At 44.9% G+C, this 24222-nt stretch overlaps 1 protein-coding gene across 1 annotated transcript in view; it reads left to right on the forward strand.

Moving 5' to 3' along the window:
• Positions 1 to 12208: 12208 nt before the first annotated feature.
• Positions 12209 to 24222, forward strand: part of CALD1 (caldesmon 1) — a 270067-nt gene continuing 258053 nt past the window's right edge. The window contains exon 1 of the mRNA XM_082498625.1: positions 12209 to 12225. The gene's annotated coding sequence lies outside the window, so the exon portion shown is untranslated. The remainder of the gene's footprint in view (positions 12226 to 24222) is intronic.

Below are 24222 nucleotides of genomic sequence, written 5' to 3' on the forward strand. Positions count from 1 at the left end.
GCCTCTGGGAAAACTGAACGATACAGTGGACTGCTAAAATGTACATGGAGAGCAATGGGTGCTAGGACATTCAAGCAGTGGGATACACATTTAGCAGAAGCCACTTGGCTAGTTAACACTAGAGGATCTGCCAGTTGACCTGGACCTGCCCAGTCAAAACCCCTGCACACTGTGGAAGGAGATAAGATCCCTGTAGTACATATAGGGAACTGATTGGGAAAAACACTCTGGGTATTCCTTCCTCAGGAAACAGTAAAGCTATTCACTCAGGACCTGGTTGCACTTGGTGGGTAATGCAGAAGGATGGGGGAGTCTAATGTATACATCAAAGTGGGTGAATCCTGGGTGAAAATAATTTGTGATTTCAGTTGCATGATGGCAGTATTACATGATGCTGTATGTCACCACAGCTGTGACTGCCATACATCAAAGGTATTATAGCAGGAAGCTCTTGCTACTAGCCAAATTAGAGGCAAGAGGAGGAATTCATTGCAGTGTTAAAACTTAAGGCCTAGTCCAAAGGGATCGGGGTGGGGAATGTAATGGATATACCTTTAAATTGTTGTAACCCCTGATTTGAGTTGCATGTTATAGGAGTTACTGTAGCAGGAACCACCTGAACCAATGGATGAGAACCCTTACAAGAAGCAGTGCAGGTGCAGCAGTGACCCAATCTGAGCTGGCTTTGGTGCCCAATGACTCCATGCAACACACCACCTCTCCTGTCCTGAGTGACCACCATAACAGATGGAGCCCAAAGTCATGGACTAAATGAACTCTATTGACATTTTGTGGACATTTTATGGATGTTTTACAGGGGTGGTCCATCGACTAAGGGAATGATATCTGTGTATTGTATCAAAGGATGGGAAGGGGTGTGGTGATTAATGAGGATGTATTGGATAGTATGGCACCTGAGCGTGACGTAAATATGTGTGGAATAAGGGGTGAAGAATATGCTGGTTTTGGCTGGGATAGAGTTAATTTTCTTCACAGTAGCTGGTAAGGGGCTATGTTTTGCATTTGTGCTGGAAACGGTGTTGATAATACAGGGATGTTTTAGTTATTGCCAAGCAGTGCTTACACAGAGTCAAGGCCTTTTCTGCTCCTCACACCGCCCCGCCAGTGAGTAGGCTGGGGGTGCACAAGAAGCTGGGAGGGGATACAGCCAGGACAGCTGACCCCAACTGACCAAAGGGGTATTCCATACAGTATGACAATATGCTCAGCGATAAAACTAGCAAGGAGGTTGGCAGGGGGGCTGCCGCTTGGGGACTGACTGGGCATCGGTCGGTTGGTGGTGAGCAATTGTTTTCATTTGCATCACTTGTCTTTCTTGGGTTTTATTTCTTTCTCTTTTTTATTTTTTATTATTTTCCTTTTAATGACAATTTTTAAAAATTATTATTGTTATCATTATCCCCCCTCCCCCTTTATTAAACTGTTTTTATCTCAACCCACAAATTTTCTCACTTTCAGCCCTCCAATTCTCTCCCCCCGTCTCGCTGAGTGCCTGCGCGAGTGGCTGTGTGGTGTTTAGTTGCTGGCTAGGATTAAACCATGACACTGCCATAGATCTAAGGCTGTGGGAAAACAGGAATAAGCCCCATCAGTGGCTTTAACTCTCTACACTAACATGCGGCTGCCAGACAACCTGCAGAAAAATTAACTCCAGCACCAGTAGCTCCTATCCCAAGAGATGCTGCAGTCCTCCAGCCTTCTTGCCTAGCTCTCTCTGAACTGATGTTATTCCATGCTAGACCCTCTGTGCTGGTAGTATCCAGGAGGACTTTTATTAATGAATGAAAATGGCATTTATTCCTGCAAGGGAGAACCACCAATGGCTACACAGAGGTGCCTTTTGTGCCTTCAAGCCAAAAACCAAAGCAGCTTCCTGCCATGGGGTTGCAGTAGATGAGGTGTCTGTGTACGGCTAATAACTTAAAGGGAGAAAGCTCTGCACAGCGGGGCTGCTCTGAAGAAAAGTGCTTTCACCACTGAAGATTACTGTTCCTCAGGAAAAAAAGCTGGTAGGAGCGTGGTTTGTAAAGGTCATTTGAAGCTTCCAATAACAGCATTCTTGAGAGTGGGAACTAGAAAAAAAATGGGTGTCAGGAGCCCATCTCAATGTGAAGAGCTTCAGCATATCGGTATTACCCAGGGAACTCTCCCTAATTTTTGAGTATTGCTCAGGTACTTAAAGCATGACTCTGACATTGCTGGAATAAGCCTAAAAGACAAGAAATCTGTCCGTGGTTTTCTGAAGCTTGCAAATGAAGTTGTGCCGTCCCAGTTCTGAAACTCACGTTACAGTACTTGGGCATACCTTCTACTATCTAGATACTCTTGCTCCACCTAGTGAGTAAATTTATTGCTCATCCTGGCTTAGTTTTGGCTGTGTAGAGGGCCTGGGGAAAAGTACATAATTTATGAATTCGACCTATGCAAAGATGGGAATTACCCAGGAAGATTCTAGGTTTCATTTTGTTGGAAGAGTAAGAACGACAGTGATTTTAGCTTACAGCTGCTCATTGACATGTCTTTTAAATTCTTTTTAAAAGACTTGAGGGTTTTTTTAATGAACTTTCCCATGAACATCTATTTGTGTTTATATTTAGTGGGTGGATTTACTTGTTATGTGAGTCAAACGGGGGGGGGGGGGGAAGAGATAAAATGAAAAAAGTTGGTTTAAGTACTTTAACTGTATCTGTTACAATCCATCTTTACTGTTCTTGTTCAGCAGCCAAAACACATTCCTCTCTTATAAAAGAAGGAACACAAAGGCACCAGCTCACAGATCTTTAGTGCAATAAAGCCATCTCTGAGGCCTATGTGAGGGGCCGCATCCTGCTGGGCACCGATGAGAGAAGAGCAGGGACAGGGCATGCCAGCATAGAGATGCTCAGGACCCGCTCCGGTGCCTGCTGAACCCCTGTTAAGCTCAGAGAGTTCAGGATTTGCCCCTTCATTCTTCTGTCCTGCCTTGTCTTTCCACTTCTGTGACCATCTTGCCTAACCCTTGCCAGACACATCTCATGCCATATTCCCCCTCTTCTTTTTCTCTTTCTCTTTCCAAAAGACATTCACTAAAACTATGTGTGGAAAGCAGGAAGGGGGAAAAAAAAGGGGCCATAGCATTTTTTTCTAAGAGTTTGTTTTTGGGGTGCCATTTGATAGTCATGGAAGAAAACTGCTCTTTTCAACTGGCTGTGGGTGAGACCCAGGGGTCCGGCAGCCCCCCTTGGTGCACCCCACAACATTACCTGCACTGGGCAGCATCCTCACCCTGCTGCTTTCTCTGCAGCCCAGCTTGTGCCTTACAGTCCTGCCAGGCGTCACAGCCTTCTCTCGCTGTCCCTGTCATCCTGGCTGTGGCTTGTGGCCATGGCCAGTGAGGTGACCCTGCTGGCAGGGTGCCCAAAACTGCTGCCAGGCTCATCTTCCACCACCTCTTGCCTGAGCCCCCTGGCCATGCATGACCAGGCTGGAAGAAGCATGACTGAGACCCGTTTGCTCTGTCTGAGCACGCATGTGGTTTATGGACTGGTGAAAACACGATGTGCGTATTTCGACCAGATGTGATGACTATGTAGCATGGTAGCAGCAGGGACACTTGACTGCACAGTAAGTGCCATTTTCTTTGGGTAGAAGTTTCCTAATTTTATTTGAAAACTCCTGTTAGTACTTCTGAGTTTGGTTAAGCTCATGTAATAGATACATATACACCATATATAAAAATATATATGTATATATTCTGAAAACATACAAGCTGAAGACATAGGGCTTCCATGGCTAACTGGATTTTCTGCTTTTAAGTGAAAACAGTTTTTTTATTTTGAAAAAGGATTTAATAAGGAAAGTTCCCTTCCCTCACCAAAAAAAACCATGAAAAGATTTCAGTACTGTTTTGTGCCTGTAAGGGCAAAGTTGTACAAGGCTTATAGAGACTATCTAAATATGTTTGCATGGCCTTGGCTACCTTGTTTATTGGTCCAGCATCAACAGTGAGCAACTCAGGCCCTCTGTAGATGGCTGTATGATCCAGCTGTTACCTCTGTACAGTGCTCTGTGCTATTAAATATCCTTGGTATAATTGTTTTGCATAGTACCGTTTTAATGTTTTCTTGAACAGTAAGATGTCATTTTTAGAAATTCTGGGGTGCAAGGGTTGGAAACAATGGTAAAGGAAGTCTGTTCCCATATTTACCTTCTCCCTTCCCCAGCACAGAATGCAGCACTGGGAGCCAGCCTCATAGAAGTCTGATGGTCCTACTGGTACAGTGTCAGCCTGAAGGACTCAGGACCATGGTGAAGGAAATATATTGGTCCAGTACATTGTGCTGTGTGTCTGTCATGTCTATCACTATCGACTGTATCTGGGTGCTAATATCCTGCTTTTCTCGGGAGATAAAGATCCAAGATCTTGACAGCGAGTGCTGAGTAACGCCCAGGTGACATTTGCTGCAGTTTGTCCTGGAGTGGTGTCTTAGCCAAATTTCAGGTCAGGTGGTTGGTTTGTCTTACCATGCAGCTTTATACTGACAGTGCTTCTTGGCTTCTTCCATTTTAAATAGTTATTTTTAATATTACTGGCAATTAGATTGCCTCACTGTTCTGCCTATGAGCTGGCTTAGTTAATTTGTGAGCGATACAGTCCCTATGGACATTGCAGTGGAGGTAAAGGAGGTCATTACTTATTATTTCTAAGGATCATAGCTTTTTCACCTACTTCTGAGGTTTTGTGGCCTCTCATGACCTTCACAGCTCACAGTGAAAGTGTCATGTTCTCATCCTGCATGCCCCCAGGCTATATAAGCCTGATTCAGGGTTTTCTACATTCTTATCTATGGATTGTCATGAACCCTGTTGTATTTAATGCTGTCACCAAAAGCTTCAGATTTGCACATCTGACCTAGTGAACAGAATAGCATTTGCAGGTAAAAAGATAATGAAAATCAGAAATTTGCTTAAGGGAAATCAGAAAATCTGCTCAAGATCTCTCTTCCTGGGTTAAGGAATCAATACAGAAAGGCAGAGGGAAGGAATAGAGATGGGGAAAACTTCTGGATTAATTAGAAATTGTAGAAATCTGACAATCAAGTATTATTTTTCCTATGAGGTAAAGCTAAACCCATTCAGAGGGCAAAAGACAGGCAGTGTAAAGCAAAGTGACTGACTGCTGATTTTTTGACCCCATAGAAGAGGAATATGCTTCGGTGTAAAACAGCAAGGAAAAACCTTCACAATATCTGACCACCACAGCCTTCTGCTGAAGTACAGGAGTTGGTGGGAACTCTGTGATGACCTGTGCCACGTGTGACCAGTGCTGCCCCCAGTAGGGTCTTTTAATTGTTGCCATGGGGTTCAGAAAAAGGTCAAAGATGCTCTGCTTGTGTTAAGGAAATGGGACAATAGGACTGGACTCAGAACTGCTTTTAAAAGACAGAAAACTGTCCTGGGAGCTTTTGGTATTTAATTCATCAGTTTACCTAACAGATAACCAGGCATTTCCTGTCATGAACACAACCAAAGGCTTTTAGCTGTGCCTGGGAAAATGTGGGTGAATTAAAGAAGCTCAAGTGGTTCCTTGACAGAAGTAATGAGGAAGATGGATTACAAGATAAGAATAGTGAATTTACAGAGTTCCTGTGGAGAAGAAAGCAAGATGTTACAGTGAGGTGGCAGCTACTGAGCAGACATTTGGGATGGCTAATGTACAAGAGAGCAAGTAATTTGTCAAAGGCGAAAGAGACTGTCTGTCGGGCTTTTTAAAACATGCCATAGTTTCCTGACTGAAAATGCACCAGTCATCTGATCAGTTTTTTGAATTTCGTGTCCTTTGAAGGTTTTATGTTGGAGGACATTCACTTCCCTTGCACTATTTTTGACCGGAAAATGAAGTGCCAAGACAGCCTCTGAGGAGACTGTTTGTATGGTGTCTTCAGCGTGGACTAAGCTGGATGTATCATATATTTTGGCAAATACCAAAAAGAATTCAGGAAGAGAGAGTAGGCCAGATGCTCTGAAATGCAAGTCCTACTGAAAATCTAGCAGCAGCTTGGGAACTCCGCATCTCTTATGCTGACTGGTCTCCTGCTGTGGGGGAATGGGAATCGGGGCTAAGATTCCTCTTGTCATAAAATGTCTAATCTTTTCATGGACCGCAAACTTTAATCTCATGTGAAAGACCCAATCTCTGGCCACAGGATACTCTTTGGACTTCTGATGCAGATTATCTGGGGAATCATTGCCACTGGGTCTGCCACTGCTCGGGTTTCCTCTGGGAGACCTCTCAGCAGGGCTCTGTCCTGCTTTCGCTGACCTTGGCTGTTACAGCCCAAATTGTCTACAGCAAATTGGTAGTTGGCCGGAGCCAGTTTAGTTCAGATTGTGCTCGAAAAAAAAAAAGAAGAAAAAGCCCCAGGTACTTTGCTTTTCTGTTTTAGTATCCTTAAAATCCATTTTAGAAAAAAAAAAAAAAGTATCTAGAGACGTTTCCCAACAAGTTCAAATGCAGTTTATGGAGTTCAATACAATCAGTAGCCAAAAGGCCAAAAGATGCATTAAATTAAGATGGTATATGAATTGTCACCAGAGACCCCACCTTGCACCCTCTGCTTCTGGGCCCAGGGGCTCCATTTCAGCTCAAGCCTGGGCACCAGGCCTAGTCTGAGCCTGAGCCGTGTGGTAGGTGTGTGGGTCTTCAGCCCTGCCACCACCCTGTGTCCTGGCTGGATCTTGCCACGATGTTGCATATGCCCTTATCTCCAGCCTTGTGTCTGGTCCCATTTCTTCCTCACAGGACCCGCTGCATGGACCCAGTCTTGGTTGATCTCTTGCTCTGCCTGGGGCTGTCGATGGACCTGGTTAGTAGCCCCTAGACCTGCCCATGGTGGCCAATCCCCTGGGACTGTACCCGTTGGTGAGGGCACAGCCTGCATGGGGGTTGGCCCTGGCTTGTCCCCACTCCTGCTGCTCCTTGAGATTGAGTTAGTACCACAATGATGATTTAAAACATCAAGAGCTAATACAATTGGTACTTGGCTTTTAAGCTTGAGAACATACGGGGAACAGTTTTATTCCTGTGCACTGTTTTTAAAGTCTTAAACTTGATTATGCATTTTTATTCAAATGTTCTACTCTTTCAAAAGACTAAGCAGTGCAATTCTGCCCAGGGTATTTGGAAGCAGTATAAAAGTACAAATAATATTGGCAACCCATTGCTGTTATTTTTGCAGTTTATTTTAATTAGTAACCAAATTTAAATATAATTTTTCAACTCTGTATTTTTTTAATTTCAAATCTTTAATGTCTTCCAGATCCACTCCAGGTTCACTAGACTGGGTGGTAACTGAACTTTAATTTTGATCCCGAGGAAACTGCCGTGCCCATTTTGAGCATTCCTTATTTGCTTACTTTTTCTCTTTTATTTTTAGCTATATTTTGTGTGGCATTTCTCTCTCTGTGTGTATTTTAAAATTATTTTAGACTTTCATTTTTATGTGGCATTGATTCTTGGCACTGAGGTTAAAGTCTGGAATTGAGCAAACTATGAAATTTCTGCATCAGCACAACCACTTGAAAGTCTCTGTTATGTACTTGGCCCTGCGTTTGTCAAACCTCTGCACAACCACTGTGCAGGATCCTACATAATATGTTCCTCAGCTGGGGAAGAAAGAGAGAGAGAGGGGTGAGAATGCCAGTCACTCATGGTTTGCCTGTCAGCTGTGATCCAGAATTTGCCTACTGAGCCCTGAAATGCAAAGCGGTCAAAGCTTTGCCTTGTAAGTGAAACACGAAAAGCAACCCCCCCTTCTTTTTAGTACGTTCTACACCAAAGGATCCCCCCGCCAGAAATCTGTTGGACCAAGTGTGGGTGCAGCAGTAAGGATTGCTACTGCTTTGGTCTGGTGTGGGTTTCCCTCGGTGATGCCCAGAACAGTCAAAGTTCTGGGCCGGTGGCTGATACTCTGTGCATGGAAATGTCGTGACTTTGAAATCTCACGCTTTTCATCTTCTTGGGAAGCTGGAAACATGAAGGGAAAGTCTATATGCTTAGGGAAGAGAGGGTCTTCAGTTTCCCAGTGAGACTCTGTGTGATTTGGGAAAACATTAATCTTTAAAGCCATGATGTTCCTGTTCAGTGAAGGTATTACATGTTGCAGGCAGAGGTGTAACTTGGCACAGCACCTTTGCCGATGATGCTCCACCCTTCACACTTGAGACCAATGATCACTAGTGAGTTTTAACAGCAAAAAGAAAGTCTAACTGTAGCTCTGACGAGCCCCAGGTGACACGGGCACAGCATGTGACAGAGGCCTGAGCTCAGTGGGTGGCTACCGTGTGGCTAACAAAACTGAAGAGTCCCTCCTGAGACTGGGGCTGTTTGCAGTTGGGGGTGCGTGGGAGGCAGCTTCACAGCCAACGCAGATCCCCGGGGGAGGTCATTGCTGTGTCCTCCCTTCCCAAAGGCTGCATCCTCCTTGTCCTTCCCTTCTTCCATACTTTATCCCATGTTTGGTGGCACCGCCACCTCTCCTCTTCTCTGCTAGCTCAAGCAGCAGAGGCCTGCGCTTGTGCTGAGGGAAATGCCAAGGTAATGATTTAACCTGTAAGACTAGAAGTCTTTACACCGTAAGTGCTATCTACCCAAACCCCATTTCTGAGTCATGGCAGACCATCTCTGGCAGTCTTGGGGATTAAAGCAAAGGAACGTCTCTCTCAGGGTGCGAGGAGTCACAGGTTGCTGACTGGGCAATCATTGCAACCGTATTGCCAAGCGCGTGCTGAAATAGGTGCTGCCAATGCTGGTGGTGCACCACTGCTTTCCGCTTTTGCTACTGGCAGCCCTTCTTCCCCTGTGTGCCTGCCTGCATGGTGCACATGTGTGTGAAACAGCCAAAGTGCTGAACGTGAGATGCGTTGCACTGCTGGACACCGCGCTATGCTGATGTTGATGATGGTATGTTTGGTATGTTACTCCTTGCGGCAATGGGAACCATTTGGAAAACTGAAAAATTGCAACTGGTGTCACAGAGTTGTGACTCCAGCCCCTCACTGGAGAGGGGGTGTCCCTGTCGTCAGCAGGGACTTGTCCCCAAGGAGGGACGTTGACTTCTCCTTTCTCAAAGGCCTGATGGCGCAGCAAGCTCCAGCCCCCAGTCCTCACCGACCCTCTTCTAAAAGCACGCTTGGCCAGGAGCGGGGCGAGGAGGGGGAGCAGCCATGGTAGCACAGCAGGCAGCTGGCAGCAAGGGGGCATCATGTTCCCAGAGTCTTACTTTTTTTTCATGACATTAAATTAATATGCAATGGAGTATTATAGATGCTCCTTCTACATCTTAGCCACAGTTAGAGGACTTGTGTTATTAATGCCAAGTATAATAAAGATGTTTTCCAATCTTGACTGAGTTTCTGGTTCTCCCCGCCGTCTTGTGTTTCACTGCCCTTTTTTCCTTCCAACACTTCTCTTTCTGTCATGATTCTTGTGTGTCTCGGCTTCCAGGGACCCTGTCCCTTTCTAGGGCTTTCTTTAGTTGGTTGCAAAGTGCATTTTGAATTTTTGCTCTTCCTTTATCAACGTTTGCTTATTTACAGAGGAACAGTGAGGGAGTGCTTGGGGAGGATCTTTGGTTCTTCCTTTTGCTTTAATATTCTGTCAGTCATCTCATGTCACCTCCTCCTTTCTGCATTGTGGAAATCTATGAGAATCTCTGGACTGATGACAGCACCGTCTGACTCATGTCAGATTGCTCTGTCCTGTGTCCTTGCAAAGCAGGAGAATAACCTGAGCCTTGCAGACTATTGGATGTGCAACAAGCTCAAATGCCGCTGGTGAATCCAGCAAAAAAAACACCAAAGAAGCAAAGTCAGAGAATTAGAAAGGGGACATTTGTAAAGTGTAGGGTGTCCATGTCTTTGTGGGGAGTGATAAGAGGGGGATGTCTGAAAAAATACTGTGATGGAAAATGACTTATAAAAATTCTGTGTCCTGTTGTGGACCCAAATTAGTCCAAATCCTTGTCTTACTATTTTCTCCTTCAGTGCATAAATTGAGGAAGGGTTCAAATATTTCAAATATTTCTGAAAGACTGGAAAATCTGAAAATGTTTTTGCTGAACTTTTGATGGGGAATCTTTCTGATAACATTTTCTTTTCATTGCTACCGACTACAGAAGCTTTATCCATGTGATAATAATGTGTGCCAGCATAGGACCATGTCCTTACCTCATGCAAATTCCCAAGTCACTTTTGAGACCATATATAGGGATCATTCCCTTACCTCTCGGGCAGGAGGCAGGGTGCCACTTCACAGTGCCAGCTGCACTCCTCTGCAAGCCTGCAGAGGGGAAGTGAAGAAGCATTTTTCCTACTGGATGACAATGGAAAGTCTTACGCGGGCAGAAACGTGGTTACCTCAGCCATAATTTACAGGGACACCCAGGACTCCGTCTTGGAAAAGAAATGTGCTAGAGGGTGTTTAATAAGCAGAAATGTTCAGGGCGTCTGTGTAACACATTGACTATAGGACAATAGTCTCCCCCTTCCCTGACAAGTCTTCAGGGGATTGATTTAGAGTAGCAATAAGCATATTGGGAGGCAGTAGAAAGTTCAAAGGACAGTATTACATGCTGTTTTCCAGAGTATTTTATTCACACAGCATATCTGATCCTCTGCTTGACGGACCTGATGGTTGCATAAAATGTTGCTTCATGGGTCACTGGGGCCAAGGTGCTGGAGGTAACTTTGATATTAGTCTCTCTCTCTAACCATCTGTCTGTCATCATCAATAAACTTCCCCACGATTTACCATCCGGGTTCTTGCTTGATCTCTGTCCAAAACTGATTGTTTGACATGTTAAAGTAATTCCTTAGCCATTCTTGAAGCCAGATTTGGGAGCAAAATAAGTAACACCAAATAAAAAAGAAGTTTAGTTTAGGTTTATCTGTAAGAAAGAGGTTGGTGAGACAGAAGGGACTGCCTGAGAGTGTCCAGAGCCAGCCAACGCTGCTTTAAATTGTGTCTGAGTAGAAAAATGGTCCCTGAGGAAGAGACCTCACATGAGCCCTGGGAGACATCAGCAGCCTGCATGTGGTCATGGCACCGGCGGGTGCCTGAGTCCTGGACCCAGAGGCGGGAAACCAAGGCAGCAGGCAAGAACAGAGAAGAAAGAAGGAGCATTTGCAGAAGCAAATTGGTATCTAAAGGGATTGTTTGGCTCAACCCTCTGCCTGTTTCTTTTTTCACTTGTTCTTTCCTTGTAGACAAGGAACACTGCTCACTCCTTCCCTCTTCAGCTGTGATACTCTTCCTTATCATGGCATGTTCCCTGCCCAGCGAGCCTCGGTGGGGCAAAATATCTTTGGGGAAGAGGGCAACCACTTTCATGTTTACTTTATGTGAGGGTTGTTTATCAAAAGGGCCACCCTTTGAACGAGAGGTGTCCTGAGGAAGCAGGTAATATTCCATTTGACGTGGAGTGCCACAAATAAAGAGAGACGGTTCCCAAGTCAGAGTGGAAATAATTTCACCACAGTCAAACATTTAAACTATACCTACTAATCTTGAGCTGCTGCAGTGCTTGGTTTAAACTGATTATTATTTTCTGGCAGTGCAGGACACCATGTGGACCCTGAATAACTCTGGTGACCAGACAGACTGCCTGAGGCTGGGGGTGGCACAGCTGAAGAATGTCCAATGGTGCAGGGAGCTTATGTCTAAGCAAGCAACAGTGACCATGTTGACTGCAGTTGGAGACTCGAAGGTAAGACAAATGTCCAGTCAATGGGAGCACCACACAAACATAAGGGAAGAGGGGTCAAGACCCCAGGGGCTGCAGGGAGGACTGGATTCAAAGACCAGGTACCTGAAGGGAAAGAAGGGAGGTGGGGTGATGAAAATAGCTGAATTTTGCTCCTGTTAACTTTCCACAGGATGGATGGCAGAGTACACACAGGATATGGATGAAATGCAGCCTTGGAGACAAAGTGGTAGTAGAAACCTACAACAGGAGCAAGAACCCCTCTGCATCCAGCAGCAGCACGTGGTAGAGTACTACCCAAAAAGTCTTGTCAAAATCTTTTGTATTGCCAGGCTCTGACCAGCAAAGATGAGAGGCTGAGGGTGCCTTGTGACCAGCGACACCATTCATGTCCCCATGAAAAGAGGCTTGGGCACTGCCCCAGGTGCCCTGAGCACTGTGCAGCATCTCTGCCATCTGCCGAGTGAGTGTCTATATCTAATGATATGCATGGAAACGGGGTGTTTTAGCCCTTTCTATTCCCTTGCAGAATTCACTGCAGAGTGGGTGATCTTCCAAAAAGAGAAGTATAACTGATGATAGATCCCTTAGAGATCCAAACAGCTTCCATTCCTGTTCCATCATCAAGACCAGCTGAGGTGCTGCAGAGACACATTTCCTAGAAAGGGCTGAGAGACCCTCAGTGAGAAGGTGGTTTTTGTGGGATAAGAGAGCACTAAGCAGTGAAGTGAGAACATGACAGAGAGAAGCAGCACGTAAAAGGTTTCTGTTGTCTGTTTTGGTCAGGAAAATAGTTTTGCATTTGGAAGATAAACCAAGCTCTGTGGAGAAGGAGCTGATCCAGGCTCTGTGGGTGGTGTCAGCCCTTCCCCGGTTGCAGAGATGGGCCAATGTTGTACAATGGAGCACATTTTTGTGTGTGTTTGGACTGCTTCAAAATGCTTTTTCTTTTAAACCTTGATGTGTGCTTTGCCCCAAGGGACTAATTTTGATTGAACTGTTTCAGTCAGCCCAAAATATAAAGTCAACCACAAGTGAGCTTGTGTGTAAAATTCACTGGTGTGTGTGGACTGGGCCGCACTGGCCTTGCCATGCACAACGGGCAGCGCGGGGTGGTGAATCTGGTCCAGTTTGTTGCTGTAACTGCGGGTTTCATGGAAGAAGAACATTTGGGGTTGTGTTCAGTCGTGGATGCCAAACTGCGTAAGTGTTTCCTCATCAGTAAATGATGTTGCAGGTAAGGGGTGTTTTAGGAGAGAGAAGCACCCACTGAGTACCCACACAGCAATGCAGGTCCTCGTGCACTGCATTTATCTTCCAGCAGTCTATTTCCACAGAAATCACATGCATTAGCAGCAGCGTGCCCATATGTGTGCTGCCTAAATAAATGTCCCAGAGAGGACTCTGTACCAGGTGGGGGCACCAGGATGCCTTAGAGATAACACCATCCTCTTGAATACCACAGCTGCTGTACAAAAGTTTGGTTGATTGAAAGAGGCCTTTAAATAGGGAAACCGGTCCATGAGGCTTTGTGTTTTCTCCCACAGTGACTCAATTTTTCTGCTTGTGGTATGATGAATAGCAGTTTGTCAATTTGCCAGCCCTGGTGTAATGCATCCTCGGATGAATGTTGTGGGGGCTCCTTTATTTATTTATTTATTTATTTATTTTGTGCATTTGTTTTTTAGCTACAGTCGGCAAGGTGGTAACTGGTTACTTCAAGTCAGTAGACTCAGTGGTAATCAGCCTGAATTTCTTCCTGCTTTCTTAAAGTGGTCTTGGGTATCTGTGTGAAACCGCACTTTCAAAATGCCTGCTGCCCTATGCTTCTCTGTGACAGCAACTTCTGCTCTTAGAAACTGTGTAGTGTGTGTACTATAGCTATATAACTTAATTAAAAAGATGATAAGCAATTTCATTCATCCTCCATAACCAGGAGATGACGGTGGTCGGCAGTTATATTAAAAGGATGGGTTGGACTCTGACTCCTTTTGTTGCACGTTGTAGACTGTTACAGTTACTTTCTGGAAACAGCTCATTGTTTTTCTTGGCAATTTAGCGACCTAGTCAGTTCTAGACACCTGGCTGCTGTATAATACCAGATCAATTTGTGCACCTATGATAGCCCGATAAACTTCGGTTTGAAAAGTGGCTGCTGCACATTCATGAGGATCCCAGCATGGACGCATTTGGCTTGCTGTGTGTGAACAGGCTGGTTCTGCACGCTGGTATCTGACCTCCTTGATGCTGACTGACCTGAATTGTGCTAGTACTGTGTGGCAAGACTTTCTCCACCATGCACAGTGCTCAGCCTTCTAGGCAATGGAACAGGAATCCAAGATACTGCATCAGTACAGGTAATACTGGATGATGCTCAATCAACACTATGGGGTTTTGTCATTCAGCTACAGCTTTGAGTATAGGTGAAAGGTGATCTAGAGCTTACTTATACTCCATGCACACTAAATGAAAATTGTCCTTCATAAGAACGTCAGATGTGTTTCTTAATGAGATCTCACAGAACAGAATAAACACGCTTGTTTTGCGTATACATGACAAAGTCAAGAGATATGAATCTTTTTAATGTCTATACCATTCAAGTTCAAGAGCAAATGCTAGTGCCCAGAGTGTGATGTGTTGCCATTTTAAAGCTGTGAGTTAGTATTTCCATCCATTGTGTCGAAAACCTGTTGCACTGTGGGGACAAAAAACACAACCCATTGTGCTCAGAAGGAAGAACAATACTTGAACAAAGACATGGCTTTTTTGTTTCTTCTGTCCTTAAGTAAGCCAAACCCACCATCTAGTACATATTTAAGAAATCCAGCTGAACAGAGAGCAATAATGGGTGTTCATGTTGTGTTCTGTCACTTTAAAATGCCTAATAGCCTTGGCAGTCTTATTTTAGGTCATGTCATCAGGGAGAATCTGACACACAAGTAAGGAGGACCCAGCGCGTACTCTGACGTGGTGCGGGATGGATAAAGCAAACAATCATGAGTCCCGCTGCAGCAGTCCTGCTTTATGGAGCTGGCAGAGACATACGCTCTCTACCAGTACCAGCTAAAGAGCTCAGTGCTGCTGTGGGAATTTCTCTCTCGTTTTATATTCCCCAAATCAACTTTTGGCACCTCCAGCAACTACAGAGTTGAAGGGATAAAGGCAGCCCATGAGGGGCCTGATCCAAACCCCATGGATGTCGCTGAGAGTTTGTGGCAGCAGTGGGACTTGGTTGAGTTTAGTTATGAGCCTTTATCTTTTCTCCATGTGTATGGATGATTTAACTACTAGTGAGTACTGTTGAGTCCCACTACCTGCCCCTTCTCCAAGGGCCCTCTGTAGGGTTCAAAGCAGTGGTTTCACCTCCCCCCTCTCATAAAGATCATCCTTTGTTTTTCTCTGCATCTATTAGCCAAAAAGACACTATCTAAAGTGAAAACACATTCCATTATTGTAGTTTTGCTCCTAGGAATGTTATGACACATCCCTCAGATGTCAGCTTTGTTAACTGTCAACAAATTAGTGTCCTTTCCCTCCCAGCATGTGCACTCGTGTGTCCTCTTGGCCTTTGCTGTTACAGAGAGCAGCACCAAGGCTGCAGTCCAGGGAAGGCTCCCTTTCCTCACCTTCTGCCCCAAAATTCACCTTCTTGGCAGCTGAACGGTGGGGCAACATCCCCGCAGCTAGGAAAGCTTCCTCTCCTTCTGTAGCATCAGGAGAAAAAGGCTAGCACCAAATTCGCTCACTGCTGCCAGCAGAACTTGAGGCAAAAAGTAACAGGCCCCGTCCCAAATCATCTTGGTTATCCCTCCTATCCAGCTTTATTTCTGTTTTTTCAGTGGTGCCCAGTGACAGAACAAGAGGTAACAGGCACAAACATGAGCAGAGGAAGTTCCATCTAAACACGAAGAAGAACTTCTTTACTTTGAGGGTGGCAGAGCACTGGAACAGGCTGCCCAGAGAGGCGGTGGAGTCTCCCACTCTGGAGACATTCAAAACCCACCTGGACGCCGTCCTGTGCAACCTGCTGTAGGTGACCCTGCTCTGGCAGGGGGGTTGGACTAGATGATCTCCAGATGTATCTTCCAACCCTGACCATTTTGTGATTTTATATGCTTTATGAAAGCAAATTAAAGTCTTGAACAATATCACTTGGATAGTACTTGCAGCAAAAAGCCTGTCTGAAAGCCTGACCCAGCAGTGCTATACACTGTGCTGAGAAACTCGTGCTAATGAGGGGGACCACAGCCTACAAAGGTAGAAGGAGGGGAAAAACCCAACCCACCCAACTTATCTCTGTTTATCTCTTATCTCTAGCTCTGTTCAGTTAGAGAACTGGAGCGGAGGGAAAGTCTGTGTGAATTTTCTGCACCATCCTACAGCCTTAAGTTATGGCTTGACAAGGGCCTCTGCCTGTTTTGCTTCAGCAGATTAGCCACAGGACCATCCTTTTGCTGCCTCACTGACCCACAAGGTCCTTTTGGAAAGCTGACACCATCCCAGGCTGAGCAATTGTGCTGGAAAAGGCTGAAAGCAGCTGCGCTTTGGCTGGCAGCAAGAGCTGGGTCTGCGGCACGGTCAGCAAATACTCGCGTAAGTAGGGCTGCTCTCAGGTTTTAAATCAGTGTGAGAGAGAGCAGGACCTGGGTCCCTGCGATCTGGGGATTATAAACCAGTTATTTTAATCACACGATTAGAATTTAGATAAACAGTCAGTGAGTAACCAAGGCATGTCCCCCAAATACAGTGAGTCAGACACACCATTTAAGGGAAATGAAAGGGGAAGAGCTTCATTCCAGCCCAAGGCTTATCCCAAAAGCGTTCTAGCCCTCGGCTTGAGGCACTTGCAGGAGGAAGCGTAGTCTTGCAGGCTTCTTCACTCACTTTTGCCCACAAAATAGTTATGCCACTTCACTGCTGCACCAGAGTCTGCCAGGCAGCGTTACCTTTACGATATGCTAATGTAGTCTTTTTAAGTAGCTCCTATGTATGCTCAAAGTCAATAAATATTCACATTAATTGTGAATTGGAAGCTTTCTGCTGAAGAGCATAAGTAGCTGAATCAGATTTAGAAAGAAACCCTCTGACATTTTTTCAATTAGAGATCTAAATTTTAGAAACAGATGTACCATATCTGATTTTTTGTGGCCCCTAAGCAAAGAGGCTGACCATGACAGTACAACAGAATGAGCGAAGGTGATCTGGGCATGATTTTTAGTCAACTCTGCTTTCATGTCTCACCCTCACTCTGATTATCTGTTCTGACCTCCCTTCTTCTCCGTTTTGAGGGACAAAAGGTAAATTCAGGGGGAATTTAAGAATGAAGAGAATGGATTTTTGGTATTTTAATGCCAGTCTTGTCTTTTAATGCATGGAAATTGCTGCCTGGTCTCCTGTGAAGTCAGTTTACACTAAGGTCAAAGTCTTGCAAATATTCAATTAGGAGACCAGTCAAGTATGTGGGATTAAGTTGTTTATATAAATGTTTGCAGAACCAGAGTGTGAGTTCACAGGCAGGCATGGGAGCTTTGGTTTCCCAGCTGATCCATAAAAAGGGTCAAACACAGTATACTGATAAATGTAGCATTCTGATAAAAAGCCGGCTAGCCTCAATCCAGTCCTGACTGGAGCTTCCAGTACCGATTCTCTGTTGTTTGTCAAGGTTAAGTTGGTGGCTGGTGAGATTACAGGATATATCATTTACAAACAAATTCAGTCTCTTCGCTGGGCAACACTGCATGGCTCTAAACATTTGTAGGTAGTTGAGAGTGTAAAAGCAAATTCTGCTTTAAGTAAAGCAGGAGCTTTACTGACCACCTAGAAGCAGCTCTGGTGTGAGCTGCAGGAATAAGCGATGGTGGAAGAGGCCCCATGGAGTAAGGTCTGAAGATACAGGGTAGCATCACTCCCCGGAGTTTTCTGCATTCACTCCTGTTTGTTTCTGCTTCGAGAACTGACAGCTCCTGAGAAGCTAGAGAAAGTGCCTGGTTTTGAAACCAGGGGAAGAGGGAGGAGAAAATTAACTCCTCTTACGGAGAGAAGCAAATGCTTCATCAAGTCCAGCTGAAATTTTGGTGAGCCATGGCAGGACTGATGGATACTACAGTGGAAGAAAAACTACGCAAGGGAGTAAAAGGTGAAAAGAGGAGCATTGCACACATTTATGTTTCTATAATGTAATTTAAATAAATTTCTACAGTCTCTCAGGAAATAAAGAAAAAGCAAAGACTCCAATGTTCTGAAGGTGTTTGGGTGCCTGGTTCCCCGCTTTCTGTGCTGGTCAGGGCAGGGAGAGGTTATGCTATCGGTGAGCAAAATTTACCCGAACCCAGTGTGCCAGGAGGAGTGACTGTATTATGCTTGGTTTTTTTTCCCTGTGGGTAGCTGGCATGAGACTATAGGGAAGTCCCTTATGCCCTTGTATTTTTTTAGGATACTTTCTTTGGACAGCTTGTGGTTATGCTGTTGAGAGTATGAAACTGGTATCTTTTGAGATGAAGGGTGCTGTGTTAATGCAATATGCCTCTTTTGTTGCCTGAATTTGTTTTTAGGCACTGGTATCTATGCTGTATTATTAATTGTGTTATTAATAGACTGAATTGTCCAAGCAGGGATTCTTCACCACCTCCCCCCCCCCTGCAAAATACATAGTGTATTTCTGTTGCTACAGCATATAGAGCTATGTTACAGCTAGTACAGTCTGTTTTTCACTAAGCGCATCAGTGAACAATGTTTAAACAAAGTTTAAAAAAAAAAAGAAAAGTACTGGCAACAAAGAGATGACTTATCATTTGCAACTTTAAAAAGGAGCCTGCAGCTATATGAATCTGGAAATAATATAAACTTAACCCACAGGACTGTTGCATTGGTTTTAGAAGAGCTTACTTTAAAGCTGGTATGTGGGCTCACTAAGAGACTGAGTGGTTGGCAAGGATGCTAACGATTTATGGAATGTGTCTTTGGAAAGGATTAAAGCAAAAAACATGTTGCTTCTTACCAGCTCTGAGCTAGGAATATAGCTCTAAGGGGCGAGCGTTAAATTTTAAGCATCCAGTATGTAAAGCTTTTAAAGAATAAACTATTTTCTTTCCTTGCCCTGGTGCTTGCGATCAAATTCAGTCCAGACCGGATAAACTAAAAATCATTCCCATCTGACGTCCAGGAAAAGGTCAGGAGTTAAAGGAGTACTGGCAATGGTGAAGCAGTTCTCAGCTTGCGTAAGGACTATTTGTGAACTGCCCAAGATAACAGTCAGCATTTTAGCTCTAAATGTCCCAAGCCTCATATAACTGTGCCTCTTCATTTTCTCCCTCTAAGCTGATTTTAAAATCTGCTTTGCACCAAGTAAAAGCACAATTAAAGCTGAAGCCTGAGAACTCGGTTAAAATGTAAAATACCAATGAACTGGTTGGGAAATCTTTCATTTCCTATATCTGTTGGCTCTGTAATGACTCTCTCTCTGTCTTAGGTACTCATGGCCCAGCCCCTCACTGTGTCATCCTCTTTCTGTGTCATCCCCCGTCCTAGGCTCTGTGTGAAAAGACAGTGACAAATCTAATTGGCATCATCTTTTTCTAATAGAGGTTCCTTGTTACTGATGAAAACAACTCCATATTTTCCCTCTGTGCGTGTGAGTGGATGTGTTGTTGCATCTGTGTGTGTTTGCAGAAGGCACTAGGACAGGACTTGCTGCCAAACCCAACTTTCTACCCGGCATGGGAGAGAGGAGAGGCATGGTGCTGTTCTCAGCCCTAACACCAACGCTAACTGTCCAAGTGCTGCCTTCCCTTAGGGAACCACTGTTTCACCTCTCGAGTAGGGTGTGTGCAGGGAGAAGTCAACCCTCCAGCAGTAGAGCTCATCCCATGAAAGACTTCAGACATCAGACGGATGTTACAGTTTGGGTTTGGTGCAAAAGGCAGAGCTTTTCCCCAGCAGCGTGTGTTGCAATGGGCTGTGCTCACCCATTGAGTCATTCCTAAGTGCAGGGGTAGATCCAGAAAGTTGCAAAGCAGAAGTTTGCTGCTCTCTGCGAGGGAGCAGCATCGAGCCAGCTGCCACTAGCAATATGACAGCCATGGTTATTGGGCACCTCGCAGTACTGGTAGTCCAAAACGTTTTCAAAACTACAGCCACTTGCACAATGTGAGGGTGGGTGCTGTTGGAAATGGGACATAGAGGTTTAAAGATAACAGCTGTTAGAAATAAGTGTCCCTTTTCCTGCAAGCATGGCTGCCATCCCCTCGTCATCTGCTCTTTCTGCACATGCTCGTTTCGCTACGCAAAAAGATACCTGGTTCATGGTGACACAGCAGTGTGATGTGAAGGCATGTTGTCTGTTACCTGTCGACTTCCATGCATGTCTTGGTGACTTCAGGGATGAAATCACAGTTAGGAGCCTGACCCTGAGCTGCAGAGCTGGGGGGTTTGGAGGTAGAGGATCACCTTAGTGGGTCTGAGTAATTCTGGAGGGCTTGCACTGACCATGGCAGTTTCTTAACAGCATCCTTCCCCTAAGAGACTTGTGTCTGTCTTTCCAACCATTCATGAAATCAAGAATCCAGTCTTCCTGAGGTGGTGTGAAAACACAAGACAGGATGGGCTCAGTTTAGGGGTGATCCATGCTAAAGCTTTCCTCCAGAATTTGCACAGAATGACCGGACTGTCTGTGGTCTCACTTTGAAATCCTTGATGGCTTACTATAGAAACTGGCTGTGATAGGATTGGTGTATGACTTAATTTTCAGTGTTTAGGAAATATTCTGATGTGCTTGCTTTGATAATGAATGCATACATCTGTGCCGTAAAGCATGACATCCCATATTATGTGTAAGAGTCTGAGAAGGAATAACGTGACTAAAATATAGAGATAAGCACCTCTTTCTTCTTTAAAGTGAAAATCCTAAAGCTAGGCCTTCTATGTTTAGAAAAAGTGAATTTTACTCCATCTGAATGGTATGATCTTGAAAGCTCACCTTTTTTCCACCATATTACTTACACTGGTAAATTCCCAGAAAAGGTTGTAACATGTGGTCATTGTTAGGGCCCTGAGGGTGCTAATAGGCTTCACCTGTGGTCTCTGTCCACACCCATGGGCCCAGGAAATCCATTTAAGCTCAGCCCCAGGCCATCAGTCACTCCCTAGGCTATGCTGCTGGAGTGCTGGTCTCCAGACCTGCATTTGGCTCTGCCTCCAGAATAGACATCAGACCTGCGTTGTTGGTAGCTTTATCCTGGATCAGGCCCTACAGTGTGCCTTGTCGTGTGTCTGTTGGACTCTATTCCCCTGCTGCTCCTGAGGGGACTCCCTGGATGGACCCTGGGCTTGGTTTGCTGCTTGCTGTGCCTGGAGCTACTGATGGGCCCTGGTACCGGCACCCTGTGGTACTGCTAGACCTCTACACCACCTTGGCTGCATCACCCTTAGCTCCTGGCTTGCCGGCATTTGGGAAATTTTGTGCTAGAGTGCTTGGCTTGGCTCCTCTGTGCTTTGCTAAGGTAAGATGAGAATGTGTGGCTGCTAAAGAAGTTAAAAGTATGAACTTGAAATTAATCCGGTAATGATAGAATTAGTAAAGCCTGATCTTTTTTCTTTTGCCCCTATGGTTTTATGACTATGGTGTTTTAAAGGTATTTTCCATTTCCTTCTCTCATGCAGAATATCTGCACAGCTGTCTCTGTTCATCCCCCAGTTACTGGTGGAATGAAAGAAAACAGTGGACTATAGCTGGTTTCAAGTTGCAGGTGTGCTGCTCAGCTACCTGAAAGGTCAAACAGCACAGATAACTTCTAAACTCAAGCTGCAGCCATTGCCGTCAGTATGGGTCCTAGTTTGCATCCTTGTTGTTAGAACAAGCTTATGATTTTCTTTTCTTTTCACAAAGCCTGAAAGAACTTAATAGCTTTTGAGCAACTCTTTGAAATTGATTCGAAATTGGCTATTTGTGAAATCTAAAACTCTCCGCAGGGAAGAGAGATGAAAGGAATAATGGATGGGCAGAAGTCAGGCAGCCTGTTTCCACAGGTGACTAGGATGAAAGGACATCCATGCTCTTACTGAGGAAAGAGTTGGGGTGAATTCATATGAAATTAGCGGAAATTTTTCTTTTTTAGACTTGGAGAGTAAGGAGTGTGACTTGCTGAGTCTGGGCTAAGGCAGAGTTATCAAATATAGAGAAAGAGAGTGAAGAAGCAGGGGACCTGGTGAGAGAAGGAAAGGGAAAAGGCCTGCCTTGGCTCAAAACAGGATGAAATAGGAAGAAAATTCAATTTGAGAAAGGTTAATGTGGGCGAAGTTATTGCAAGGGACGTGGGCTGGGAATATGCCTGTACTGTAATCTCCACCCTTCCCTGAGATGGTGAACCTCCTGCATGTGTGTGATGCTGTGGGCATGCTGGGGGGCTGGGCTTTCCAGGCGTGAGGTAGCCTTTGAAGGTTTGATGTTAAGCACATACTCAGCAGTATCAGGACTTCTCATGAAGAAGGCTGTCCTCTGGCCAGGAGTAATTTCCCAGTGTCTGCCCAGAAGAAATTGTTACAAAGCAAAAGAAACTTAGTCAAGTAGAGTGGAGATGACATTCCTGAAAAAAAACCTGCTAATAAAGCCTGGAATTATTTGGGAGTGGAACATAGAAATAGCCCAAAGAACTCCACAACTTCTTGTGGAAGTGTTTCCCTGGGGAAGCAGACTCAATTCAAGGGCCTTGAACACCCTTGATGTATTCTGTTACCGAATATTTTGCAAAGATGTGGTATGTTGTGGTAGGAAGAGACTCGAGGATACCTTTGTGTTCAGAGGCGCTTTCTGTCTGCGGGGTGGTTTTCTGCAAAAGACCAGCCTTGGGTACTCCATCAAGGAGGGCGATGAGGCAGAGAGATCTGGTCAGAATCAGTAATGCTGAAAGCGTATGGGTTTCGTCATGGATGTACAAGACCAGAGCAAGCAATGCTTCTGCCGGAGGCTGCAGACAGCTCTGTCTGAATTGTGGTAGTTCACTGGTTACTGTCCGCCACCTCATTTGGAAGTCCAGAAGAGAGGAAGGTTGGACAGACATTGCTGGGTATGTGCACCAGTGAATGATGAACTGAGTAAGTTGTTGGCTACTAAAGATACTAGCGAATATTTCATGTTGTCTGGGACTGCTGGGTTTGTCAGGTGCTCTGTCCAGAATTCCTAATGTCTGAGCCTTTGCATGCTGAGTTTTGCAGTTCTGAGGATCTTATCTGACTAAATGTCTACAGCCTTGGGGGAAAAAAAAAAGTCATATCTGGCATTCAATTGCCTTTACTAACAATATTTTGAGATACTGGCAAAATGAGCTTCAAAACGCTGTCAATAAGAGGTGTCCTTGCAAAGTCTGGGCTACTTTGAGCAATCCTTGAAGAGGTAAATGGTACTTGGGAGGTGAAGAGTCAATAAGGCTCACTCAACCTTGCATGTGGCCAGGTGTCCTTAAATGTTAATGTGAGTCTTGCTGCAGGGAGGACCATGAAGTCCCTAGAGGAAGTACCAGAGAAGGAGGTATATCTTTGAAATGTTCTGGATGTGAAACTGAGAGCTGATGCTTGCCCACAGCTCAGGTCCTGAAGGAGATATGTTCTGCTGAGCCTAGGATCTGGATCGGTGTAAGGAGCTGCAGGCAGGACTGTAGCTTGGTTTTGGTCAAAGCAATTCTACCTTCTTATTTTACTTACAGGCAAACAGGCCTTTGAGACCTTGCCATCTCCTTTCAGGTTTGATCAGTCTCTTAAGACAAATGACCTGAGGAATTTTACTTGCTTTTTCTCTTGCCGGCAGCTTCTATTGTCCCATGGCTGCAGTCGTCTTTCTTCTGACAACTCTATACAGCTTGATGCTTCTCTCAGGGATGTACACATACTGCAGAGCTGTAGGCTGTTCTTATTGCAGCATGTTAATGAACCCCCAAATTATTATTAATGGAGAAAGAGAATTTTGGGTTCAGTGATGTGACCCTGTTCTAGGGTTAGAAAAGTATTCCAGACTGGAATAGTGGAAGGAAGACTGATTGCTGGAGGTGAGGCAGTTAACTTGCAGAAATGATCGTGGCCCTTGATATGCCTCCAAGGGTGTTAGGTGGAAAGAAGGAAAGGTTTGGGTTTAAGTTCTTGAATCCTTTCAAGAAGACTTGTGTTGGAAGGGCTTTAACCAGCTGTGGTTAAGGGTTCAGTGAGAGAAGTAGTTTTAAGTGCCTGGAAAAGTGTTGGATGTAGGACAGTGGCAAGGAAATGTGCATTAAGGACCAAAACATCTTGCCTGCACTGAAAGGCAGATGGAGCTGAAGATAGTACAAAACATAATGATGCCTGGAGGGTAACTGTCCGGGTGCAACCTACTGCCTTTTCTGTGAGTGGTCCTGGACTCATTAGGCTGCAGAGGAGTTGCAATGAGTCACCCTGGGCATGGAGTTAATGCAAGTTTATCTTTGTGGCCTTGTTTAGA

This window comes from Vanellus vanellus (genome assembly GCF_965231255.1).
Source record: "Vanellus vanellus genome assembly, chromosome: 1".
In the NCBI taxonomy this organism is placed as follows: Eukaryota; Metazoa; Chordata; class Aves; order Charadriiformes; family Charadriidae; genus Vanellus; species Vanellus vanellus.